Genomic DNA, 21,250 nt, shown 5'->3' with positions numbered 1-21,250 from the left:
ACTCTGGCAGGGAAGGGAGGACCTTTGCCAAGTGGTGGTGGATGTGTCCCACTCAGCTTCAGTTGACCACACAGAGGGAAGGCGGCTCCTCATTACTAGTGGATTGGAGTCCCGGCTCCAAAGCTGGTCTCCACTGACATTGCAGTGGGGGTGACCTTGCTACCACTGGGTGATGGTGAGAGTCCTGACTCTCCATTAGGCCACCTGTGACACCACCCAGTGGGAAAGGAAGGATGCCTTCCTCTGCCTGGTGAAGGCAGAGTGTGGGCTCCCCACATGGTCTCCAATAACGCAGTGGGGAGGGAGTAAACGAGGAGAGAGGAGACTTGTTACTGGCAAGGACAAAAGTGCTGGCTTCCTTCTCTGATAGTGCCTGGTAGGGGTGTGGGGTTCCTCACTAGAGCCTGGCGAGGATGGAAGTATCGGCTCCCCACTTAGCTTTTGCTGGCATGGGTGAAGATGAATCCACAGTTTTTTCTGTGGTGTTAACGTTGGAGTAGACCAGTTATTATCTGAAAGTTCTCTGTCTTAGATCACAGAGTTAAATGTAAAACCAAGAATTTAGAAGGCTTTTAGAAAAAATGTAGGAGAACATATTGGGTACCTAGGGCTAGACAGAGAGTTCTTAACTTGACACCAAAAGCATGACCTATGATAAGAAAAATTGATAAATTGGACTTCATCAAAGTAAAACTGTTTGTTCTGTGATTCTGCTAAGAGGATGAAAAGATAAGCTATAGACTGGGAGAAAACGTTTGCAAACCATGTATTCATTGGAGTGGTATCTAAAATACATTTAAAACAATTTCTCAAAGTTCAGCAGTAAAAAATACCAGAAAATTCAATTCAAAATGAACAAAAGACATGAAGAGACATTTCACCAAAGAGGATATACAGATGGCAGATAAACACATGAAAAGATGTTCAACATTATTAGCTATTAGGAAAATACAAACTAAAACCTCAAGAGATATCACTGCATAGCTAACAGAATTGCTAAAATAAAAAATACCAACAACACCAAATGCTGGTGAGGCTGTGGAGAAACTAGATCACTCATAAATTTCTGGTAGGAATATGAAATGGTATAGCTACTCTGGAAAACAGTTTGTCAGTTTCTTAAAAAGCTAAACATGCAACAACCATACAGCCTGGCAACCGCACTCCTGGGCTCTTATCCCAGAGAATTAAGAGTTATCCTCACACAAACACCTATACACAATACACAAATGTTTCTAGGAGCTTTATTTATGATAGCTGAAAACCGCAAACAACCCAGTCCATCAGTGGATAAATAATTAAACAAACTGTGGTACCTTCATTCCATGGAATACTACTCAGCCAGAAAGAAATAAGGAATAAGCTAAACACACACACACACACCCTAACCTGGATGAATCTCTAGAAAATGATGCTGAGTGAAAAAACTCAGTCCCAAAAGTTTACATAGTGTATGATTCCATTTACACAATAATCTTGAAATGACAAAATTACAGAGTTAGAGAAGAGATTAATGGTTGTCGAGGGCATGGAGGCAGGAAGGAAGTAGATATGGTTATAAAGGGCAATACAAGCAATCCTTGTGACAATAGGATTGTTCCATATTTTGGTCATTATCAGTGTCAATACCCTGGCTGTGATATTGTACCATAATTGTGCAAGATGGTTACCCTTGGGGGGAACTGGGTAAAGGATACATGGGATCTCTTCAGTTTTTTTCCTACAACTGCATGTGTTTCTCTAATTGTTTCGGAATAAAAAACTTTAATTAATACACATACACACCACACAAAGAAGGCAAAGGTTTTCCAGACAAAGGTAACCAGTCAGAAGTTCTGGAGGTGAGACTGAGAGATCAAGTGGTTCCAAACCTTGGGTCCTTCTGAACCACCAGGAGGAGCCTCTGGTTATGGCTCAGATCCTTTGAGAAGGAAGGAATTGTGCATGTGAGAGTCTTTTTAAAACTGCAAGCTTGGCATCCAAGGCGGCACTATCATGATCAAGTGTTAATAGCTACCACTCTTCCAGGGGTTTGTGCATTCTGACAGAAACAGGACAGCTTGCAGAATGGCAAAACCCAGATCCACAGAAAAGGCTCACTAGCCAGACCTCCAAATGCTGGGGTCCGGGCAGTGCTGCTTGGAGGGGTTGTCTCTGGGGCAGGTTACACTTGCTGCACCTTTAAGGAAGGGTGGAGCTGATGGCTTTGGGGCTGCTGCCTTAATTCTCCAGTCTGGTCACTTGGCTGTGTTTTTCTTTTCATTCTCTCAGTTTGTGGCTCATTTCAGCATTGCTTCTCCTCTATTCAACAGGATAAAAAAGAGGCCAGAGGGCGGCTGTGGGATCACAGCAGGACTTAACTGGTCTCTGCTGGAGGTGAGGGGAGGACGCAGATTAAGCACATCTTTGGGGAACAAAGGTCACCTCAGAACAGGCTCATTTGCCTTCTCGTCCTTTCTCTAACCCATCACTGTGCGTTCTGCTACACATATCCATCCCCCCATCCCATTCCATTGTTACGTTCCTTTTTTTTTTTTTAAAGAGATGATTAACGATATTTTCCCAACAGAAAGAAATCATATTAGCCATTTGGTTTATTAGGGATTTCCTCATCCCTCATTTTTGATTTACAAGACCAGTGTGCAACAGGTATAGATATTTCCCCATGCCGACATTTTTCCTAATTTGCTTTCTAGCCTCAGGATGCTCTGTCATCACTACCTTTATTGTTAGAAAGTTTTTTTTTCTCCTCTTATTAAGTGTACAGCAGCAGCTGGAAGTGGGAAAGACTGTTGTGTGTTTTCATGATTGTGTAAGTGATGGGAAAAAGAAGTTGCACGTGGTGTCTGCTTGCCAATTTTCTTAGTGAAAGAATGCATCACAATTCCTTTCTAAAGAAATGATGGAAATACCCTAGCAGTTGGCAGCCAGAGCACTGCAATGCAAGTATTTATAGGTCACGTGTCAAACACCGGAGAGGTGCTGAGGGTACGAAAAGGCTAGTGACACAGGCTTGGCACAGGGACGTTACGGTTTGTTAGTGAGAATGGCAGTAGGCCTGTTGGGAGCATCTGCTGTGGGCCAGGCAGGGCGTTAGCAGTGTTACTAAGTGCTCTCAGCCATTCTGCAAGGTAGTGAGAACCATTCCTGCTTTACACACACGGGGACTGATACTCGAAGAGATTAAAGAACTTGCTTATGCTCACAGAACTAGTCAATGGTGATGTTCAGGTCTGAACCAGATCTGCATACGCCAAACTGTCTCTGAACAGAAAAGAGAGAGAGAGAAAAAAAAAAAAACGGGAAATGGGCAGGCTTCGTTGGCTCTCTGTGGGTTGTGGAATTCAATCCGTGGTTGGTTGAATCCACAGATGCAGAATGTGGATGTGGAGGGCGGATTGTAATACACCACTTGATATAAGGGACTTGAGCATTCGAGGATTTTTGGTTTCCCCAGGGGGTCCTGGAACCAATCCCCTGTGGATGCTGAGGGAGACCACTGTACTAAATGCTCAGGAAGTGGCAGATGACAGAGGCTGTGGGACACCTGAGGAGGGAGTGATGGCTGTGCCAAGCGTAAGCTCTTCACAAGTATGAATTGTGAACTTGGCTTCATGACTAAGCGAGAGGGTATTTTCGGTATTGTTTTAATTGGAGGTGGGTGCTAGAACAACAGGCCAACGCAAGCACATCTATACACTTTGTAATGTGACACAAATTATCCTGTTGACAGAACACGAATAAGTGCTATCCTCCTGTGTACATTAAAAGGAAAAATGCCTTCAAATTTGGCTCAGAACTTTCCACTTAAAAGAAGAGCTTCCTATCCTCTTTCACTCCTTCCTTCCCATTTTCTAGGAGAATCTGTTCTTACCAGATCTGGGTCTTTGAAGACAACCAGTCCTCCAAAATGTAGAAAATACAGAGTGAGCGCTAAAATAAACTACTAACAAGAGTCATTATTCACAGAAACTCTCCATTCTGTGGGACTCCACGTAGGCTACAGAGAACATGTGGGGGAAATAAACAACAAATCAGCCTGAGATCTGTGTGACAGGGCAGAAATGATTACCACGGGAACGTTCAGGCAACTCACCTCCCTCCAGCTCTCTAACAAGCCTCCCCCAATCAGGAGCTCAATTCCCCTCCACTTCCCCCAACTAAAGAGGGAAGATCCTTTTTTGCCTCCAGAGAAGCTGTGTCAATGTGCAAAATGGAGGACTAGGTGTGGGGAGAAGAGGAGAAGAAGATAAAGGAATGGCGAGGCGGCCTTTGGAGCAGGTGGGGGATGGGGAGGCAGTGTGGTTGGGTGGGACTACGTATTTGGATCTTCTTCCCAGATTTCAAGTAAGTTGAGACAGGTATTTGAACAATTTCGTGATTACTCGAGATTGTTGGTGGATGGGAGTTTCTGCATTTTCAGGAGCCAGAGCCCACTTCTGAATGCCCTGCCAAGATCACTACTCCATGACTTAGAGACCAGCAAGGATCAGCTCCCCTGGCTCTCTGGGTGGTTGGAGGGAGGTGGGTGAGCCAAAAAAATCAACTCAAGAGCAGCCAGTGTGCAAGGATCACCTGTGAGTGAACTCTTGAGTTGCACTTTTGAAACTGCCATTTTTAGAAGGAAAAAAAAATGTTGAATATCAGCAATTTTGTATGATTCAACCACATACATTCTCCTAATCTTAAATCCATTTTTAGAATGTTTTAAAAGGATTTTGAAACAATATGCTGGAAGGAATGGACTCTGATGTCAAAAGATTTTTGAATTCTAGAGCTTTTTCTTGCTAGATTTATAGACTTGGGCAATTTAGCTCCATGCCTCTGAGCCTCAGTTTTCTCATCTGAAAAACAGATATAACAACAACTCTGCACCTCATAGGGACGGAGTGAAAGATTATAAGGCATGTAGAGCTTTCAGCCATGTTGTAAGTGCTTAAATATTAGTTTGTCCACTGAATGCACTTCATTGAGATCTTCAGCTTTTATTTGCTTGAAACATTGGACAATGTTGTGTTTCTCCAGATTTTCACTGACCCAGCACTCTGAATCAGTTGTGTGAGAGGAAGGAGGGACCTGACAGCACATCTAGCCTGGTACCACATTTTACACATGTGGAAGTCAAAGCATGGAGACATTTCACTAGGTCACAAAGCCAAGTCAGGGTCAAGATCCCTGCTGCCAAGGTCCAAGCTGCCAGTTCTAGAGGGCTGACTAAGTTATGCAAGAGAATTGGTCTGACCTTATATTTCACTATCCTCTCATCCATCCAGCAAAAACCCAGGGAAGAGAGGAGAGGGACAGAGAGAATTCCAAATGTGCCCCAATTTCAGCTTTTCTTTCAAGCGCGGATAGTAAATGTTCTTGTGTAGACCGTGTGGCTCCTTCACCCCCAGGAAGCCTGGAGCTGCACTAAAGCTTAGGCAGGAACGGCGGATTGATTTCATCTCGCCATCAGTTATTTGTGGTTGCCTGGGGCGCTGTGTTGAGAGGGATTCTATGACCATTTCCAGGTTCAACAAGACAGAGGTCTATGATTGAAGAACAGTGTCGGCCTCGGGGTGGAAGGGGGAAGTCGTAGCATGAATTCCTGGGCCCTATTCTCAGTGGGTTCTGCTGAATCAGAATCTCCAGGGATGGAGCTCTGGCATTTGCGTTTTTAATAAGCTCCCTGGGTGTATGCGGCTTGAGAACCACTGACCTAGTGGACAGGAGAAAAATTCCTCTGAGCATGTCATTGGTCCCCTGGGCCTGGCCCAGAAGGCTCCACCATGCACAATGAGACATTTATGACTCAGGAGAAAAGGTCTCATAGAGCAGTGGAGCCTGAGCAGAGGCCAGTTTGTCCAGAGCCCTCCTCAGTCAGCCATCGGTCTAGCTGGAACTGTCCTTGAGGCCTCAGGGAGCACCTAAAGGCACTGGGGTGATCATAAGAAAACAGCAGTTAACATTGATTGCAACCTGGTTGCCACAGGTTGAACTGTCTTCCTCCAAAACTTCCTATGGTGCAGTTCTAACCCCCTAGTACCTCAGAATATGACCTTGCTTGGAAAATAGGGTTGCTGCAGATGTGATTAGTTAAGATGAAGTCATCCTGGAGTAGGATGGGCCCCTAACCCAGTACGATTGCTGTCCTCGTAAAAGGGGAGAATTTGACACAGAGATAGGTGGTTGCGGAGGAAAGACAATGTGAAGAGACACAGGGGGAAGGTGGCTGTCTGCAGGCCGGGGGGAGAGGCCTGGGGCAGATCCTTCACTCACAGCTCTCAGAAGCAGCCAACCCTGCCAACACTGTCATTCCAGACTTCCAACCTTCCAACAGTCTCAGGACGGTGAGGCAGGAAACCGCCTGCTGTTTAAGCCACCCTGCTGGGGGTAATTTGTTGAGGCAGCCCTAGCCATGAGCACACTGGTCTGAGGACCGCAGATGCTCTTACCACCCCAACTTTAGAGATGAAAGGCCTCAGTATAGAGAGGTTTTAGGTAACGGCCCAAGATCCTACAGCTAGCAGAGGTGGGAAGAGAATAAAATCCAGACTTAGCCCTTCCCTTACCCTGGGGTTGCCTCTCATGGGAACAGTTTCCAGATTCTTGACACTGAACCTGCCTTGCCTGTTGCCCGTTGCGCCTCCCCAGGCCCCTGTCCCGTGCACTCTGCTGCCCTGGGCTCCTTAGCCAGCAGCCAGCCCAGCCCTGGGTTTTGCCTCATTTGTGTGCTGTCACTGGCGTGAGTCCTCATGAGCTTCCCCCTGCCTGAGCTTCCACCGTATTTACGTGCGTCCTGGTTCAGCAAGACGAATAAGCTCCTGAAATAGACATGATAATAACTAAGGACATGAAAGAAATACAAAGTCTGCTAGGAAGGTGGTATGTGCGTAAGATATTAGAAACTGTGAAAATGGAATCACCTTTCATTTTTCTTCCTTTCCGTCGGGAAGGAGGTTTAAATCTGTAATATCATTGTTTATGTTGCGATAAAAAAGAGCTTTGTAATCTATTCATTTGCTGTCAAGATACTGCCAGAGGCCTCAGCTACTGTTTTTTCTTCTCAAGCTTCTTGATGCTGCTGGGCTCAAGCCCATTGGACTAGAAACCCCACTAGGGATTATAGCTCTGATTATAATACATGGCTATATTCATTTCTATCGACCCATGGATTTTACCGTTCTTATTATGTGATCTAAGAGCCAAGGCTTCTCCCTGGGGAGGGGAAATGGTGACTAGATTAATTGGACAGTGTTTTCCAAAGGCTTCCATGTGAAATCATCAGTCTGATTTTTTTACATATGTTCATTAATATTTTATATCTGACTCAGGAAATAGAAAATCAGAAGAATTTGTAACCAAAGGCAGATACAGGGTGAGCCTGTTGGTAGTAATTCACCTGAGCTAGCACGGTTAAATAAACACAAGTGAGTTTTTGAAGACATCCATTTTATACAGTAAGAAGTGTGAGTTTTTAATGGAAAGGTAAGGAAAGAGTGTGTAAGCATTATGTCTGTATCACAGATTTTACAGGGCTGGCTGAACAGAGAGGCTGCCTCCCAGGGTTGTAAGCGAACACGTAGAGAGGCAAGGCTTGAGAAAGTGACCTGAAAGGTGGGGGAATGGTTAATAGAGGCAAAGTGCAATTATACCCAAAGGAGTCACCATTTTCTCACCGAGCCTTTTCCCACAAGACAGCCCTTGTCAAAATCTGCTCTGTCCTCAGGATGAGTCTCTACTGCCCTCCTCTCCTCAGCCTCCCCTGCCCTCCAAGGGGCTGTGACATCTTCCCCTAGAGTCCTCACCGGCCCTCACTGGACACCTAGGCTGGCCCCTCGCTCTGCCTGGTGTTGTGGTTATTCAGGAAAGCTCTCTGACGACCCTTCCCCACCCCCAGGTTCTACAAGTGAAAACTCCTTGATCTGGTGGCTTTAGTTACTGGCCCACCTGGGGATGTAAAGCCCCTGCTCCTCGGATTAGTTTGTCTGCAGAAGGACCCAGATTTCTCTTCTCTGCTTTCTGGCCACTCCCTGTCTGCAAAAGTCAAGTATGACAGGAAGCCACAGAAACAGGGAATAGACCATTTACTTTGAGACACTGAACTCCTTGACATGTGTTAACTACTGCCTCTTCTGTAAGTTTAATTCCTTCTCTCTCTTCCCCTCCCTCTCTCTTTCCCTTAGTTAGGGTAAAACTAGCTGCTATAATAAGTAAACTTTAAACTTTTAGTGGCTTAACACTAGAAGTTTATCTCTCCATCCTGGGACAGTCTGATGTGTATAATCCTGCTCAGCAGGGAGAGCAGACACCCAGCTTCCTTCCACTTTCTGGACCTTGTCTCCTGCTTCCAGTTAATGGAAACTTCTGGAAATGACATGTAACCCTTCTACTCATGTCCCATTGGTAAGAGCTGGTCATGTGGCCACATTTGGATGCAAGGAGTACTGGGGAATAAATCTACGATCGGTTGGACAGTCACCTCCCAGAAACAAATTCACCCCACAGAAGGGGGAGCATAAATTTTGGGGGGTAGCTAGGAGTCTCTGTCACACCATGCTGTCTTAGTGTGGGTGAGAACCATGGTATTAACATAACATACTCATCCCCTGCCTAATTGGCTCACTCCAGTCCAGCCAGTAGAGTTTCCAAAACTGTCCTTGAATTGGGCTGGATGGACTGTTTCATCTCCACCATCAGACCTAAGCCAAGCTCTTGAAAGTGTTGGCAATGCCTGCTCCATGAAATCTGTGATATAGACAAGGCAAGGGCCGTTGTAGAAGGATCAACAGCAAGCTATGGTTTCAGGGTCCCCACCCACTGCCTGCAGCAGCCCCTCCCTGTTCTGTGACTTTACTCTAGATAATGACACGTTTGGAAAGGATACGCTTATTTCTTCCCTTGTTGGCAATGCTAAAATCAATATATTTTTAAAAGACCATGTCCCAGTCATGCTTGCTTCTCTTTTAGCACCTAGGACTGTTTCTGTACCAGCCCCTAGACAGTACCTTGCTCTGACAGGTTCTCATAAGTATGTGTTGAATGAATAGACAAACATTAATGGCTTAACGATGTCCAAGGGAAGCTGGATATCAGAGTCCAAAACATTTTATACACAAAATAACCTATGCCCCTCAAATAAGGAGAATGAGACGGGGACCACCAAATGCAAGGGAGACACCCAACCCATGTTCTTTGGCTTCAGTGTTCATGAAATAATGCTTTTGATGGGTCTTTTCCAGTCACTGCTTGCTAAGAAGAGGATTCTTTCTTTTTTTCTTGGCAACTGAAGGGCTCGTTACTGAGAATTTGTAACTAGGTATATTGGTTTTCCAAACTGGGCTGGGTTAGTGTGAATCTCTCTACCTGCATCTTAGTTGCTCTGCCCCTGAGTATGTTGGCCAGCCAGGCGCCCATCACAGAGCTGAGTGTATTAGAGCCCGGTACTGTCCAGGCTGGGGGAGTGGAGGCCACGGTTGTCAGCCTGATGCAGGAAAAACGGATGTGGGTCTTGAGGAGGGCCATGTTCCAGGCTTCGGTTGAGCCCCTGGGACATGCCCCACCAAGTGTGGGTCCTTGGCTTCGCGCAGGAAAAAATTCACGAGCGAGCCACAGTTGAGTAAAGGTAGATTCATTTAGAGAGATACATTGAAAGGCAAGAGAAAGGTCACGAGGTGTGGGGTTTGGGTGCTCAGATTAGAGTAAAAGTAGGTACATACTCCATTGACAGAGCGCAGGCCGTCTCCAAAGGTGGGGAGAAAGAGGTGGCGGCAGTGAGGCACCACGTTGCCAGTTTTTACAGGCTCAGTGGCTTCATATGCTAATAAGTGGAAGGACCAGTCTAAGTAGCCTAGGGAAGGGGCTGGGATCCCCAGGAAGTTGGCCATTTCCCACTCTTTGACCTTTTGTGGCTAGGCTTGGGACTGTCATGGTGCCTGTAGGCAGTTATTCACCATGCTAATAAATTACAATAAGATATAATGAAGCTCAAGGTCTACTAGATGTTAAATCTCCCATCATCTTGAGCCTCAATGTCTACTGGGGGTTGAATCTTTTACCATTTTGATGTTAATTGCTGTAGCAGTCCTTGAGTGGCTGTGCCCAGCCCCCTTCCTGTCTCAGGCCTGGGGGCTGTTGGGCTGGATTTGAGGGGAGGGGAATATGAAGTTGTAGTATCCTTAAGCGGGGAGACAGATGGATATTGAATAGATGCTTTAATACTACCTAGGTTTCAGTTAACAAAATTTAATTCATATAGAGAAATCAGTAAGACAGAAGTTTAGGAAGTGTTTGAGAGAAGAAAATAATACTGTGAAAAGCCACTCCCATTATCTTAAAGACTGGTTTAAATGAAATTTGCACCTATTCAGCTAGTCATTAGTTGTTAGTAAAGTGGAGCTGCTTTCATTTCCTTTAAGCCTGGAAGGTGTCGACGGAAATAAAATGCACAACCTAAAAGCTGAGAGTTATGTTTTATTCGGGGAACATTTCTGAGGATTAAGACTTAAGACTTAAGGCCGGCATGACAGCCTCTCAGATCACTCTAAGGGACTGCTCTGAAGAGGTAGGGGAGGGGTCAGGATATACAGGAGTTTTTGCAACAAAGACCAGGTAGTCAAATATCAAAGAGATTACTGTTAATTATAGAAAACCAGATACTGCAACTTAAGGAATTTAGTGCTTTTCTATGTATGGGAAGGTGCAAAGGTCTGGGCTCATTGAAATCATTCCTTTGATATGCACCTGGCTGTGTAGGGCCAGTGTCCTGTTCTTTCCCCTCCTGAGCTCCCTCAGGGTGCACCGTTGAGGGTGGCTGTGGAGGCTGGGCTGCCTGCTTGTGTGCATCCTGAGTTCCCTCGCTCACTGTGAGTTGGGGGTGGGGTGTGTGTATGTGTGTGATGGTAGGGGCTGATGACTTGATGGCCACAGCATTCTTTGTTTACTGATATGGCTTGCAATATTTTTCCTTCACAAAGGCATCTGGGGGGTGATCTGCAGTGAAATCCCTGGGGAGGTTGAACACTCAGTGCAGTCTCTCCATGAATTCAAGAAGCGGTGAGGATGGGGTCCCTTCTAACTGTGCTCCTCTGCCTGTCATGAAGCCTGGAAAATGAAGTGGATGAGGGGGCACAGGAGGGCAGGGAAAGGAGAAAGTTGGCTCATAGTAACCATTTTAGAGCTCTGCCAGGGAAACTGAAATATTTAATAATAGATGGCAATCTATTGATTGGGACCGTAAACCTGTGCTCCCAGACACATCTAAGAGTGAGTAGTGGCACCCCCCCCATCATTTCTGGGAAGTAGTTTCTAGGCAACTGTGAGGTTGTCTTGAGTGATTTGCATCTCTGCTTCTATTTGTTTAAATCTCCTTTAACATTTTCACCAGAAATAATACCACTGTAAGTTAATTTCTCTGCACTTAATTCTAAAATGCAAATGTTCCTGAAAAGGGACATAATTACTTGGGTAAGTGTAATGCCTTGCTCATATCTGACGTATTTTACCCTGCATTATAACCACTCTTTCCAAATGCATAGAGTTTCACCATAACACAGTAGGTTTAGAACTGTTTGACAGTAACTTATTCACGTTATAAATAAGCTTATAGTTGAGTTTACTTAGAAGTTAAGTTAATCATAAACATCTAATGTAAAATACATGCATGCAAATTGGTTCAACCTTTTGGGAAGGCAGTATCTGTTGAAATTTCACAGATGCATAGTCTTTGATCCAGCAATCCTACTTCTGGGAATTTTTCTGTAGAAATACTCTCACAATTATGCAAGGCTATTATTGCATAGGATGTTTCCTTAGGCATTGGTTATAGATGTGAATAATTAGAAATAATTCAAATGTCCTTTTTGGAGGGAGTGATTAAATAAATCATGCAACAATCATAAAATAGAATACCAAGAAACTTAAGAAGAATGAGACTTTTCTGTAGTTACTGATAGAGAAGGATGTGGAAGCTATGTTATTATGTGAACAAGCAAGTGCAATTTGATACAGTTCTCTGTATGGCTGGATGGTCTCAAAGAGAACCAATGGCAAAAGCAGAAAACTCCTCTCAATGTTTCTCTCCTTAATTCTTTTCTAGCCAGATGTATATATTTTAACTTTTTTTATTGAGTAATAGTCACTTTACAATGTTGTGTCAAATTCTAGTGTAGAGAACAATTTTTCAGTTATACATGAACATATATATATTCATTGTCACATTTTTTTCGATATGAGCTACCACAAGATCTTGTATATATTTCCCTGTGCTATACAGTATAATCTTGTTTATCTATTCTGCATTTTAAAATCCCAGTCTGTCCCTTCCCACCCCCCACCCCCTTGGGAACCACAAGTTTGTATTCTATATCTATGAGTCTGTTTCTGTTTTGTATTTATGGGTTTTTTTTTTTTTTTTTTTTTTTTAGATTCCTCATATGAGTGATCTCATATGGTATTTTTCTTTCTCTTTCTGGCTTACTTCACTTAGAATGACATTCTCAAGGAGCATCCATGTTGCTGCAAATGGCGTTATGTTGTTGGTTTTTGTGGCTGAATAGTATTCCATCATATAAATATACCACCTCTTCTTTATTCAGTCATCTGTTGATGGGCATTTAGGCTGTTTCCATGTCTTGTCTATTGTAAATAGTGCTGCTATGAACATTGGGGTGCAGGTGTCGTTTTGAAGTAGGGTTCCTTCTGGATAGATGCCCAGGAGCAGGATTCCTGGGTCATATGGTAAGTCTATTCCTAGTCTTTTGAGGAATCTCCATACTGTTTTCCATAGTGGCTTTCCTTGCTTCCCTCTCCCACTCTTAATGATTTAGATGTCTTCTTTTACAATTTTGTGTTTATTCTTTTTGTAATTCATGGCAGTTATCTCCTTTCCGTTTATGAGTTTCTCATTTTTGTAGCATCCTGCTTCTTTTCTATTTAGAGTAGATCTGTCAATATTTCTTTATGCATGGGTTTAGTGTTGCTAAACTCTTTTAGTTTTTGCTTGTCTGTGAAGTTCTTTATCTCTCCTTCTATTCTAAAGGATAGCCTTGCTGGATAGAGTATCATAGGCTGCATCTTTTTGTCATTCAGGACTTTGAATTTATCTTGCCACTCCCTTCTGGCCTGTAGTGTTTGTGTAGAGAAATCAGCTGAGAGCCTTATGGGGGTTCCCTTGTAACTCACTCTTTGCTTTTCTCTTGCTGCCTTTAAGATCATTTCTTTATCCTTGACTCTGGCCATCTTGATTATATGTCTTGGTCTGTTTGGGTTCTTCCTGTTTGGGACCCTGTGAGCCTCCTGTACTTGGATATCTGATTTCTTTAGGTTTGGGAAATTTTCAGTCATGATTTCTTCAAATACCTTTTCAATCCCCTTTGTTCTTTCTTCCCCTTCTGGAACCCCTATTATGCGTAGATTGGCCTGCTTTATATTATCCCATAGGTCCCTTATATTGTTTTCATTTGTTTTTCTCTCAGCTATTCTGATTGGGTGCTTTCTCTTGTCGTGTCTTCTAGGTCACTTATTCGTTCCTCTGCATTTTCTAGCCTGCTTTGTACAGCCTTTAGGTCAGCTCTCGTCTCAGCAAATGAGTTTACTGATTCTACTTGGTTCTTCTTTATAGCTTCTATTTCATTTTTGACATATTTTATATCTCTAAACACTATTTCGTTTAGTTCCTTCAGTACTTTGATCACTCCTTTTTTGAAATCTTGATCTAGTAGGCCATCAGTGTCTATTTCCTTGATTGTGCTTTCAGGGGATTTCTCTTGATCTTTTAATTGGGAGTGGTTCCTCTGCTTCTTCATATTGCTCATATCTCTCTGGCACTGTGGTTAAGGAGTATCAGTTATCTAGTTCTCCTGGAGACGGTGTGCTCTTAATGATTTTATTGAGAGGTCTTTGTGTCTTCGCCCTGTTTCACGTACTCAGCTTGCTGTTTCCAGAGGCCCTCTGTTGGCGCCCTTGTCTATGCTGTTCCCAGTGGCTGTCAGCTAGCAGATGACGCCCCCTCCTGACACTGGGTCAGGAGCTGAGCTCTTACCCAGTGGGCAGGCGGGTCACTCCCCCTCCCGGTGCTGCAGTCAGATAACTGCACTCAGGGGAGGCAGGTGGGCGGATCGTGCCCCCTCCCAGCACCGTGGTCAGATGCTGCGTTCCTGCCAGGAAAGCGGGTGGCCGCCCACCCTCTCTCGGCGCCGGTCGCTCTGCTGCTCTGTGCAGCTGCCCACTCTTCCTTGGGTCGGCGTGCTGAAGGTGGGCTTGGGGAAGACCGCTGACCGGCCTTGCCCCTGCTCCATGCCAAATCTCAGCTCCCTGTTTGTCTTGGCAGCACGAGTTCTCTGAGGTGCCAGGGCAGAAAGATCCTATCTGCCTTGGGCTGTAAAGAAGTCTCAGTCCTGCCCAGGAGGTTGCGGAGCCCCTGGGTGCGGATTCAGGTCTCAGCCACGCCCCTGCTGAGGCACTGCACACAGGAGGAGATGGCGGCTGTGGCTGCACCTCACCCCTCTTCTCTTAGGATGTGCCAGTAATGGCGGCACAGGTCTGAGGAGACAAAGGCTACGGCACCCCTCCCCTCAGGGCACACCAGCTGTGTTACTTTGCTTTTTTCACAATTTATGGGGAACCAAGGTGGTTCTGCTCCATATCCCCTCCCAGCCACGGTGCGCGGCACCCCACAGTCCCCTGGGGCTGCCTCAGTGCAGCTGCCCCAGTCCTCCGCCTGGCTCAGGTGGCCTGTCCTGGTCCCAGCTGCTGGCTCGTGTCTCGGGCTGAGTGTTGCAGGGACCCTTTGTGCCCGTTTAACTCAGTTCTGTTGGTCAAGGGGTGCTCGCGGCAGATCTGAGCCTTGGAAGCTCCCCCACCATCCCGTTGGCCTCTCCGTTGGAGAGAGGGAGGTTCAGCAAACGAGCGCTAGTCCTCCTTTGCCACTCCCTCCCCACGGGACTGGTCCCGCACTGTTTTCCTTTTTCTTCTTTCTTTTTTCCTTTTCTCCTACCAGATTTTTGGCATCTTTGTCTTTCAAAGAGGGTGATGTTCTGTCGGAGTTCGGCAGGTGCTCTGGTTGGCTGAGTGGGTCCGTAGATGTGAGTTTTGGTGTATTTGTGGGGGAGGGTTAACTACAAGTGTCCTTCTACTCCACCATCTTGCTTCTCCCCTAGCCAGATGTATATAAAGTTAACAATTTGAATTCAGTTCAGTTTTGCTTTGCTTCTAAATTCACTGTTCATTCACTGTTTTGCTTTTATTTGAGTGGAAATACCGTAAGCTTGGAATGGGACATAGGAGCCCATGAGAATGCGCTGAACAGTACATTAAATCAAGAGAAATCTGAGACTGATGTTTTGCCTTCCATTGTGAGTACAGCAGCACTGTTCAGATTTTCACTATTAAGAGGGCACTTTCTCAGCAGACATAGCGTTTTCCCTGACTCAGAGCATGAGAGAAATGATTGCCATTGCTTCTCCTCTCACTGTGAATGCTCATTAGTGGAACTTAACCCCTGATAGGTACACCTTCCAGAGATGCTGTACAGTTTTACAGTGGAATGAATAATTCAGAACTTGCATAGACCCCAAATTCCAGGCTTGAATTGTTAATGAGTTTATCAGTGTGACAGACTGATACAGAGTTGCATCAGAATGTAAAGCTGCTAAATATTTATAGTGATTCTTTTTTCAATTACTGAGAGATTCCACTTTCCCAGGCTAATAACTTGAGCTGTAAAGGCAGCACTTTTTTTTCAAGAATATTCTTCAGTTTCCCATCCAGTTAATTAAGTTGTTTAGGAGCAGAACTTGTAAAATTCTTGTCAAATGGCAGAATCAAAGGATCTGTTGATGATATACTTAGGAAAATCAGTTGCTGGGTCAAAAGAACATCTGTGAGAATTAGTTTTAAAACAATCCTTTAGGATAGATCACTAGCATTACTGATAACTTTATTCAGAGTAAATAATTTGAGAAGTTTTTATGTAATTATTTTTATCAGGGGTTTTCTGTTACTGTGCTTTAAACAGTTGTCTGTTAACCTTGGTTTAGGGGAGTACATGAATACTTAATGTAGACATTGATCAAATTATATGAAACTTTCATAATGCACAGGTTTTAAATTTTTTTAAAAAATAAACTTGACCCAATTTTGACCCAAAGTAGACTTTGGCAGACAAGGTCAGTCCTCCACCCAGATCCACTTTGTATCAAACAGGGTTCAATTAGAGAAATTGTGTGTGTGTGTGCATATATATATATTCATGATTTGTATATATACATGTATATATATTATTTTAAAAATAGGGGTTCACCTTTTACAATTGTGGGAGCTGGTTAAACAGTCTCTCTGGGGCTATCATCTCATATCTGATAGTGGATCCTGAAGCCTGCATGCAGGGAAGATGGTTGGGAAGGGAAGATGAATAGAAAGTGGAGGAGAACAAGGACCAGCTGGGATCAATGAGTGTGAGCTAGAACCCATGTCAGTTCTTGCTGCCTCTGACCTTCACATCATGGGTGTCTTACAGGAGGAGCTTGTGTCCATAATTATAGAGCCAAACAAACACCTGGCCCTGCAGTGGGAGAGAAGATGGGAGGAACCAGGGCAAGGTGGGGAGTTACCCTACCCATGGGTAAATTATAGGCCTGGTCACTGTCTCACATTAGTGAGGCAAGCCAGCAGATAAGCAGCAACATGTGTGAGCTGCAAAAAATGCCTGACTCTGCCTTTGGAGCATAAAAAATGAAATGTCACTTCTCCCCTTTCACGCTCCAAGTCTTGCACGATGTGTTTTTTTGGGCCCTCCCTAATTGGAAACTTAGGTGGAAGGGAATTCTGAGGAGTGTAGTTGAATCTAGCCACCTGCCATATTGCAAAGCTTCCATCTCTTATACCATTTATTTTTGTGCCTACTCTCTCTGCCTGGTTTCAAAGTGCTTTAGCCACTCAGCGGGCACCTGCAGCTCTTCTTCTGGGGGGCTCTGGCTGTTGGAGTTGCTCTCCATGGAAGTGCCTGGGGTTTTGCTTCCCTCCAGGCAGCCCTTGACCAGTGATTGACCAGTGTGCTAGTTCTCATGTATCCCAGTAACTGGGATCTCTGCGTAGGATCTAAGTTGCTCAATAATAAAATTCTTCTCTGGCATCTCCTATGGCTCAGTGGCTGAAAAATGTTTTCCAGAGCCGTATTTATCCCATGACAATATCCCTGAGAGAGGCTATGACTCTCTGAGATTGATTAACTGTCTTTGTGATGATTGACCTCTACCTCAGAGACAGCCTAGATCCTAGATTCTCCCATTCTTTTCTTGTGAGCTGATTATGCAGGTCTGGATTCACCGTAAGACTTACCTCTCACATATCTTTCCCAAGACCATCAACTCTGGCCTGTGCTCACAGGTTCAGATCTTGGCTCTTTGATCAACTAGCAGGCCTTCTGGGTCTACTTATCAGAGCCTTCTCAGACTGGTCCATCTTGCTTCTGCCTGAGCCCCGTTTCTGACAAAAAAGGAAGAGTTAGCAAATAATAATTTTTTTAAATTAAAGTATAGTTGATTTACAATGTTGTGTTAGCTTCTGATGTACAGCATAGTGATTCAGTTGTACATATATACTTTTTCATATTCTTTTTAAATTGAAGTGTAGTTGATTTATAATGTGTTAGTTTCTGGTATATAGCATAGTGATTCAGTTATACATACATACATACATACATATTTCTTTCCACAGTAGATTATTATAAGCTATTGAATGTAGTTCCCTGTGCTAGACAGTAGGACCTTGTTGTTTATCTATTCTGTATATAGTAGTTTGTATCTGCTAATCCCAAAGTCCTAATTTATCCCTCCCCACCTTTCCCCTTTGTCAGCCATGCATTTGTTTTCTATGTCTGTGAGTATCTCTTTTGTAAATAGGTTCATTTGTATCATTTCTTAAAATTCCATATATAAATGAGATCATATGATATTGTATTTCTTCGTTTAGTATGATAATCTCTATGTCCATCCATGTTGCTGCACATGGCATTATTTCAGACAAATAACAATTTTTAATAATCGAAGAAATATAGAAGCCAAAGGTTGAAGAATAAGAATAAAGGCAGGAAAAATATTCAACAGTGTTCCAGATATTGTTCTTGATGTTGGACATATTGTGATGAACTAACCAAAGCTCCTGCCCTCATGGAGCTTACCTTCTTCTCGTGGGGCAGAGAAAGACAGTAACAAAAACCAAATAAACAATGTGAGGTAGAAATAAAGGCTAAAGAAATAAAGCCTGGTAAGGAGGTAGAAAAAGGACCGTGAGCATGTGCTATTTAGAGAGGGTCGTTTAGAAAGTCCTCTCTTGAGAGGGTCCCATTTGGGCAGAGTCCTGAAGGAAAGAAAGCAGTGAGTCAAAGGGGTCCAGGGGAAGGACCTTCCATGCAGATGGAAGACAAATATGGAGGCCCATTAACATTCGAGAACAAGCAGGGAATTATTACAGCCTCTGTTAATTGATCACGAGGTATTCTGCTAATCACTTTACATACATTATCTCTTTGAGTTCTAAAATGTTAATGTTATGATTAATGTTGCTGTGAACAACATTTTCTTCATTCATTTCAATCATTTTCATAGGGTAAATTCGCAGGAGTAGAATTCTAAGTCAAAGGATATGAATATATTTATAGCTTTTGATATTTTATTATCAAATTGCCTTCACAAAGGACTGGATAGACAATTTGCATTGCCTTCAGGAATGCCCAACAGAGGAAGGAAGTATTAGAATGGCATGTTTTCTTGAGAATGTTCACACTCAGAGGGATGGTTTAATACTTCCCTCTGTAGGGAAGGGAAGGGCAGAAAGATGTTTATACCTGAAATTTTGTACTTAGTAGTGCCTTCCTGAAAGAAATTTGCTTCCAGGGGACGTTTACTTCAAATACACAGTATAAACCTATACGAGCCTCTCAGAGTCCTGAATCAGGATCAGAAGAGGTTCAGGTTCTGGCTTTGCCCCTATTAGGCTGGATAGCTTTGGGTAAATCTCTTAACTCTGCTGGGACTTAGTTTGCTCATCTGTGAAATGCTGATTTGTACTTGGTAAGGATATAAAGAAAACAGAATGACACAGTATATATGAAAGCTCTTTCTAACTCTGGAGCATTCTACATATTATTTACAAGGCATTCTCTGTCATCGTCTTGCAAGCAGATATGAAGCACAGTGTTTATTATAAAAATATTTTAGTGGCTGTTTAACCATGTGGCTTCCTCTTCTGGCAGGAGAGCTTCCGTTTCCTCAGGGCCCCCCTCCTCATCTCCCACTCCCTCAGTCCAGGTGGTATGTGGGAAGCTGACTTTGCACTAGGCTCTTGAGTTGAACGCATGACCTATACCTAAACCAATTGGCATGTCACTCCACCTCCTGACCCCAATGATTGGTTCAAGGATGTGCATATGACATAATGAGAAGTAATCCTGAAATATTCGCTATAGCACCCAGGAGAGCATCTTCCTTTACCTACCCTGAATATCTTGCTACCACGGAAGAAGAGCCTGCATATTTCTTCAGTATTACTGTAAATCAGAATTCATGGTTTAAAGCCACTCTGGGAAAGGGTTGAAAGATGCCAGAAGAACAGCAAGACCCTGCCTCTGGGGTGAACTTTGTTCCCTGTGGCCATCAGAGTACTTCTCTACTACTCTGAGACCTGCCCCACCCCCTGCCCCTAAATCAAGCACTCACAGAAGTGTAGGATGATTCAGAGGTACACAGCCCAGAGGGTGCTTTGAGGTACGAGAAATAGTGGGATAGGGTCTGGTTTGGGTCACAGCGCCAAAACTTATCAGCTCTGGATTTTGCAGAAGTTATAACATTAGTAACTTTTTCGAGCTGACCACCTGCTATGGCCAGGTCCAACACTGAGTGCTTCATACTCGCCATCTGTTCTAATTCACTGAAAAATCTCTAAGGCCAGTATTATTTCTCCAGTTTTTCAGACAGATACCTGAGATTCAGAGAAGGTGATGGTAACTTGCTCCAAGTCCCACAAGAAGGAAGTAGCAGGACTAAACCTGAGTGTTGAACTGGCTCAGGATCACCATACATGCAGCTCCAGGTATGTCACCTTTGAAATTGTATAATAGCATTTGCCATGCTTATCTCAGAAGGATGCTGGGGGATGTGCAAAACAAAGATGAACGGAATCAATCAGCCAACACGGGAATGTATCAAATAATTGGAAATTTGTTTCCATATTAAGTAAGTTGGCAAAAGGCAATAGGGATCTTACTGAATTTGTGGACCTCATTTCTCTTTCCTTTAATGTAACAGAAATATTGACACACAAATTGAATAGTGGAACACCTGCCAGATATTTTAAGTGCTTGTTGCCTCACTTGAATGGATGAATAATTGCATCATATGCCTGTATATTAGAAGACATAGAAGGTGATTTCATGGGTCTGTTTCTACTGTCTCTGTTTCCTTCTGGTTTTTGCCCGTGGAACTCATTCAGGTGAGTTTAATGATCTGATTGAAGCACCCATGTACCCAACTGGTTAATGTAGTTATTTATTAACTCCATTTCCAGGGCAGTAAAATACCCCAGTCCCATATGTCTTAAGTCCAGAAGGAAAATCATTACATGTCCTGAACTGAAGGCATGTGGTGCAGTGTTTAACTTGCAGCGTCCAAGCATTTCCATGTGGTGATACAGCATATACACAGAAAGTGCAAAAGATGCAACATTATTATGAACCTGATTTATCTAGCTTTGTGATTGAGATAATTGCATTTTTACTCTGCCGCCAGTAATATTCTTGTTTTATGAGTTTTGGTGAAAGTGTTAGGAAAACCCAAGATGATATAAATGCTAATTGTTATTCAGTGTTTATAATGTTTCTCTTTAAAAATTAGTCCCTAGGGATGCTTCTGGAAACAATATGCATGGAGATTATTCATAATTTTGCTGCTAGTAGTTCCTATGCTACCTGGAAAAGGTCTGTTCAAAGCCATTTAAGTTTCTTAGCACTTCAGAAGTCATCTGTTAGCATCCACAGAGTCAATATTTCTTTTAATATTGGCATTATTACCTGGAGACTCTAAATGAGACTCAATGGAACTCACTCCAAAACCAAAACATTCAGAAACCGATTGCTTATGCTCTGTTTACAGAAGATGTCATTGATGGGGGCTAAATTTAGAAGCAGGACAGTGATGCACTGGATGACTGCTCTCTTGAGAAAATTTGTAGTTGGAGAACAGCAACCAAATTATTTTCCATTTCAGAGGTGTTT

The 21,250-nt window shown here is 43.6% G+C and overlaps 1 long non-coding RNA gene across 1 annotated transcript in view; it reads left to right on the top strand.

Annotated features, from left to right (window-relative positions):
- The window catches only part of LOC140696939 (uncharacterized), a 39,897-nt gene extending 19,533 nt beyond the window's left edge, over positions 1-20,364 (top strand). Inside the window, exons 3-4 of the long non-coding RNA XR_012073641.1 lie at positions 19,944-20,070; positions 20,286-20,364. This is a non-coding gene — a long non-coding RNA (uncharacterized lncRNA). The remainder of the gene's footprint in view (positions 1-19,943; positions 20,071-20,285) is intronic.
- The last annotated feature ends 886 nt before the right edge of the window (positions 20,365-21,250 follow it).

The sequence above is a fragment of the Vicugna pacos genome, chromosome 6, assembly GCF_048564905.1.
Source record: "Vicugna pacos chromosome 6, VicPac4, whole genome shotgun sequence".
Taxonomy (NCBI): Eukaryota; Metazoa; Chordata; class Mammalia; order Artiodactyla; family Camelidae; genus Vicugna; species Vicugna pacos.
This window is presented reverse-complemented; position numbering and strand designations above follow the sequence as displayed.